Raw genomic sequence first — 6,488 nt, 5'->3', positions numbered from 1 at the left:
GCCTTGGCTTTTCAGAGTTCTCCATGGTTTGGCTGGAATATGAGTCTAATTATCAGTCTGTTCCTGAAAATCCTGCTGACAGTAAATGCATGACAAGATACTCACCTCACCTGCGTCCATTTGGTCCTCTCTGTCTATTCAGTACTGCTTTCAGAGAGTGAATTTCTTAGGTGGTCCCTTAGTAGTCCTAAAGCGGCTGATTCGGATATAAATTGTGTTAAAAATGTTCCATCTTCGTGTAAAAAAGTACTTTTAGCAATGAATTTTTAATTGTTTTGTGGGTGTTTTTTCTAAGAAACTCTTGCTTTTTCAGCTTTAACAGTGAAGCTTTCTGTTCTTGCAGGTCCCAAAGGGAACTGCAGTTATTCAGTTCGATTGTTCAGGATCTAATATTGTTCTGTTGGCAAGAGATGGAACTATCTTGCCAGCAATTAGAAGATTTATACTGGAACTAAAATGAACAGAGGCACCATGCAAATGTATTATTGGAAAGCTCATCAGTCAGTAGATTAAATGCTGTACAAATTCTTATGCAGGCTGTGATTGTTACTGGTAAAAGCATGGAGGAAGTTGGAAATTTTGTTATGGATACCAAACACTGATTTAAGACAACTTCAGAGTATTCTCAAAGCACTACTTCCTTTCAAAAACAATTCCAGAAAGTTACTAACAGTGTTTTAAATGAGAGTGAAGATAAATAAATGTATACTGAGCATCTGGGAAGCAAAGTGTTTAGTCTTTAATAGGGATGATCTTGCTGGTAAGATACGCATCTGAGTAGTTGTACGGACAGAAGCACTTCAGGGTGTAACGTTAGTGCTGATTTGATTATGGGAGTTTTGCTTGACTAATAGAGAGGGACACCAGGCAGTTCTTCAGAAGGGTTGCAAAAATGTTTTTAGTTTAATGCACAGATACCTAAGCTGTGGGCATCTTACAAGTAAAAAGATTAATGACACTAGAGCAGCAGCAGTAAGATATGCTAACAATGACAGGAGCCTTACAAAAACTGTGAAATTACAGAACATTCACATTTTAGTAAGATCTGAGACTTCCAGGTATATCACTTTCAACCACAACTTCTAATGTTGTGTCAGGGTTGGTCCAGCCAGTTATACATATGTTCTGAGCTGCCATGTTGGCTGTCTTGAAAATGTCATTCAAGTATTTAATAGGACTTCTCTTCATTAGGTTTGCTGTTTTAAGAGCCGGTGACTGGGGTTGGGGAGGTGAGGAGCAAAGGTTGTCTAGTTTTGCCACATCTGTGGCACATTTGTGACACATCTTGAATTTAAAGGAAAAAGCTAAACTACCGACCAGCTGGTTGTGACAAAAATACTAGCTTTAAAATAGAAATAGAACTGCCTATCTTAGCTTATTTGTTTCTCCAGATTACTTTAGGCATTTGATTACTTTCTATTCGCTTCTCGCTAGAAGTTCATTTCCACAAATACATAACAGAGGCTCAGACAATCCACCCCCACTAATCCTTCCACCCTTCAGAGCAGCCACGCCAAATGCAGGGAACAGGGAAGCTGTGGAATACTTTCCAAGTGATGGTCCCATTTTGGGCCGTTTTCAGTAATTGTTACTAGTTCTAAAGGGCATTTGAGAGGTCAGTGATAAATACCTCACGTCCTGGTTTTCAGAGCTTTGACTGTAACTCGGCTCAGTGTTATGGAAAAGCAGCTGGTAACAGTATTTCTGCATTAATTACATTTTAGAGTACTTAATTGTAGCTAAGGACAAGCACGTGCAATCAGTCTTTTTCCCACGCTCGCAGCCTCTCCCTCTTGCCAATGAGCTCCACTTTTGTCTTGTGAGCCTGCTGTGACTTCAGGCCAGATGTTTCTCTGCCAAGGGATTGAAAAAACAGTAACATTGCAAAACCCAGATTTAGTCAAAAGAAAAGATACAGACTTGGAAACAGCATATTGAAGGCGCCTTAGTTAAAATACTTAGTTCTTCTGTGAGGACTTCGAGTTCTGGTACAATGGAAGCGACTACAAAGAATCTCATGGAGTTTCGTGTGTCAGAGCCCGAATGGGAAGTCTGTGAGAAGAAGTTGCAAAACCTCTGCTGGGCTGCTTGCTGCTGCAGTGCCTGTAAGATGCCTTTCAGTCAGGCAGTAGTATGGAAGGCTGTCGGCCTGCTAAAAATGAGCTCGAATGGCTTGCTCTGGACTAAAGATGCAAATAATAATCCACGTACGTCTTCAGTCTGCTTCTTAGGTAGGCCTAAAAGCAGAGAGGTGGGAGGCATGTCCTTTTGAAACAGTCCTAGAAGCACACTTACAATATTTTACATAGAGTGGTTTTACGCTGCCATCTCCAAGTGGTGTGTGTGTACGCTGCTGCACAGGGACTCTCACGATTCTTAACTTTTGATGGTGTGCTTTTGCTACTGTTTTTTTAAACTTAGGAACTTTGATTCAAGACCTTTACCCTCAAAGTGTCGCAGCTCTTAACATGCTTTGCTGTTTGGCCACAAGTATTAACTTGACCTATTGGTGTGAGGAATCTTACTGTTGCTGGATTGATTTCTTATGTTCAGCATTTTTTAATCTTTTTTTCTTTGCAAATGTAATGTTCTGGTGAGAGAAGAAGAAAGGGTACTGAGAAATGAATTCAGGGATGTCTACGTGTCTGAAATGAAATCTGGCACTCAAAAAGTAGAGTAGCAGGGAAATCTTCAGTATTGGGAGCACTGTAAGTAATTTTTGTTAAATAATAGCTTACATAAGATATTTTTGTAGTTGCAGCAGTTGTAAGATATCCAGCATGAAATGCGTCTTTAATTCGCTGGTGCCAATTGTTTGACAGCGTGTGGGATAAATCGGATGACTTAGTCTTGCATATAATAGACTGATGTCCCTGCTGCTGTAAGAGCCTCTTTACTATAGTCAGCTCCGGCAGAGGGAAGCGTCCAAGCTGAGCTGCCCATCGACTGATAGGGCAGGGCTTGTGCCCGTGGGTCTGCCTGCTCTGTACTTAAGCCGCGAGGAGAGAGCTTCAGTTTTTCCAGAGCACTTCAAATTAGCAGCAAATTAGTGTACTGCTAAAACTTGTGAAGGAGAAAAGGAGTATGTGAGGGGTTTTGAAGGGAACTCTTATGCTAGAAGCAAAATAATTATGTATCATGGGAAATCCTGTAATCCCTATCTTCCTACCCAGAAGATAGGGTAGGCAGCTAGGTGGGATTTTGCTGCTGAGTTTCCACAGGTACTGTAAAGCTATAATCTGCCAAGCATGGCCCCCGGATCAGTTTGCTACTCCAATTCACCACGAGGCCACACAAACACTGGTACGAACGCAGCCGGTACCTGGGCAGCTTGGGGCAGATGAGTAAACAGGGGCAGTGGTCCAACGCTACCGCCCTTGCTGGCTACCTGTGCCCTCCCTCAGTTGAATATCAAGTTGTGGTCTAATATCCTCAGTGGAACTTACGGCAAAAGAAGAGGCCCTGCTAACAAAGCCGTTTCGTGTGCCAGGAGCTTGCTGTGGGCACAGTAGAATGAAGTTGCTGTATTTAGGTAGCGATTATGTTGGCCTGCTGCACGGCTGTGCTTGTTAAAAGTATATTGTGACAAATGCAATTGTTTCTGATGAATAGAATCTGGATGAACATTAACAGCAGGACAACTGCTAGGGCTTAAAAGCACCCTGCACACGTATCTGATATACTTTGTCAGAGTATTGTCCGAAGCTGCCTGCAACCCAGCATAGCTTCTCCACAGTAGGCTGTAGATCAAGTCCTCTGGAAATGGAGTCTTACCGGTGCTGCTTGTACTGAAACTTTCCTATGCAGCTTTGTGTGCATTTACTAGGAATTGGGTTTTGTATTTGTTAACAGATATGCTATTGTATCCATATTAAAATGTACAGAGAACTATTCTAAGCTTTATAGCTGATCACCTTCATATGTTTGGGCTGCCTTGGTGTGGAACAATACTGACATTCAGTGGTTGATTATACTTGCCACCTTTGTGTGACTATCCAGGAGATTTTGCAGGGTTTTAATGTTCAGCGCTGGCTAAATTCAGAACATGTTTAGTTAAATTGGATTAAAGCAATTGTGTCAAGGTTCCTTTATAAGAATTCTGTGCTCACAGTATTAAAATTGTCTATTTTTTTAATGAACTAAATTAGAAATTAATTTGGTCCGGGAGAGATACAGTAGAAACACGCAATATCACTTTGTAGCTTTGTTTCCTTTCCCACTCTTAAGCAAATTGGCAATCACAGTTTCCAAAAGAACTTCTTCTTATATACCGTATCGGCTTAGTTGGATTTTTCTGTCCACATTTTGACTATTGGTCTTTTTGTGTCTACCAGCAAAGACAGCGTGCTCTTAGCAGGAGGTATCTAAGACCTGGCAAGGCCCCAAGGAAGATGAGCACATTGCTGTCATGCATGTGAAGGAGCAGCTGGAGTTTAGAATTTGAAAAGCCGGATCTTGGCTCCCTTCCCACATCTGCTGACTTAGGTGGAGGGAAATAGCATGCTAACTACCTTCTTTAGTAGTCCTTTTTCACCTTCTCTGGTCAGCTTTGGAAGACATACTTTTGTTTGGTCGAGATCTGCAGGGCCAGACCATTTTTCAGTGCTAACAAGTGTGTTGGGAGGTCAGCCTAGTACTCTGGGCAGTTTAGATTCAGACACAGCAACAAGAGCTCACTCTGGGTGGAGCTAAGTGCTTATTCCAGGATTTTGGAATGAGGCTTAATCATACAGTGTTTAGACTCCTTAATATCTGTGTGGGACTGGGCCATTTACATCTAGATGCTTCTGTGCCATCTTCACATTTGTGTGCCAGAGTTAACATTAGCGAAGGGGCAAATTTTATCTGTATTTTATGGCACGATCCTGGCCAAACATCCTAAGATTAATGAAAACTATGATAGGTTTTTGGTAGATGTGTTTAGCTTCTCCTGGACATGCAGAGTTGATGGTGGTTTTCTGTTTCAAGGTGTGGATGCCCAGTAACTGTTTGGTCTCTTTCCAGTCATGTTTGAATTCCTCCAAAGGATAAATAAACTTCAATTCAGGATATCTCTATTGCTGTCATCTGCCCATTTCCACCACCTCCTCTGCGCCAGCTGTAGCACTCTCTGGCGATGTAATAACTTGCATCAGGAAGCTGATCTGACCAGAAACTCCTTTTTCTGGGTCAATTTATGGCTGGACCAGTTTCCTGACACAGGTAATTGCAGAGCCACAGACCTGCTCAAATCAATACCTGGAAGGCAAAAGGGATCAATAGCCAGTGGCAGGGGCAGCTTCTTCAACTACAGAATGAATTTATGCAGGATATAAGTACCAGGTTAACTTCACCGTGAGGAGCCAGTGCTTGGGTTACAATTTGTTTGTTTTGTTTTCTAAGCCTGAGTTTAAACTTGGACGTTATTTTTCTCAAAGGATGGTTTGCTGCAGGTCAGCCAAAGCATTATATCTGTCTGATATAAAGGCTAAAGAGATAAACTGAAGTCTGATAGCATTTGTCTCTTCTGTAGATATGGAGAAAATAGTTTATTCACTTCATTTGAATCAACAACTTAGTTCACTTATTATCTCCTTGCACGTTGATAAATAGACTGGGAATTAGTTTTTAAAAAAGGCAGATAAGCTTCTTGTCCCATGAATAAAATGAAGGATCAGTGGCTGAGGCATGTTATTTGTAAATCTTTAAAGATATAAGAAAAAAGTTACATTCCTTATCTACAGTTCGTACTCCCCTTTTTCATGAGTGAGTTAGGTTTTAAGTGTAAAACATTTTATGTAAACGTATTTCATGTGTGTCAAGCACATTTGAGGCAATTTTATTCATTAAACCAGATTTAAACTCCTGGTTTTGTGTACTTTTAATGAATTCCAACCCTTTATCCAAGTGCAGCTTGGCATAGATCATAAGTAAAAGACTAATCAGCCAGCAAATAAAAAACACTTTCATAGTTCGATAGCTGAAAGCTGACAAGCTGAAGAGCTATATCTTTAAGACAGTGCAATTCTTAGTTGTGTGTGTAAATGTTACGCAAACTCCTCTGTCATAGGAAACTTGATGTATAAGTTACCCTTACATGTTGCCAAACATTTTTAAGTGAGTGCCAACTCCTGAGAGTCAGCTTTTCTTTAAGAAATAAATTACAAATACCAAATAGGGATGAAAGTGGAAATCAAGGGTGCTAGGTTCTTGCTTAGATTGTGATCTATGTTAGTGACTTAATCCACTGTGAAATATTTTGTGGTGGAACATTCCTCTGAATAAAAAAAATGCAATTTAAAGAAAAGCAGCAAAGCAGATCTTTTTCTAAATTCACAGTGTGTGTGAATACAGAATAACCGTTGTAAGAAGGGGAATCTGGGAGAAGAAATAATGTCAATCCTCATATCCTTTTGTTTATTTTAACTTCTTTGAATGTGTTTCCAACAGAAAATGATCCACAGCCTGTTTCTTATAAACTGTTCTGGTGATATATTCTTGGAGAAGCA

General features: G+C 40.5%; 1 protein-coding gene across 1 annotated transcript in view; it reads left to right on the top strand.

Moving 5' to 3' along the window:
• Positions 1-6,488, top strand: part of AP3M1 (adaptor-related protein complex 3, mu 1 subunit) — a 25,620-nt gene that overhangs the window by 7,320 nt on the left and 11,812 nt on the right.

The sequence above is a fragment of the Pygoscelis adeliae genome, unplaced genomic scaffold (assembly GCF_000699105.1).
Source record: "Pygoscelis adeliae isolate BGI_AS28 unplaced genomic scaffold, ASM69910v1 Scaffold244, whole genome shotgun sequence".
NCBI classification, from domain to species: Eukaryota; Metazoa; Chordata; class Aves; order Sphenisciformes; family Spheniscidae; genus Pygoscelis; species Pygoscelis adeliae.
This window is presented reverse-complemented; position numbering and strand designations above follow the sequence as displayed.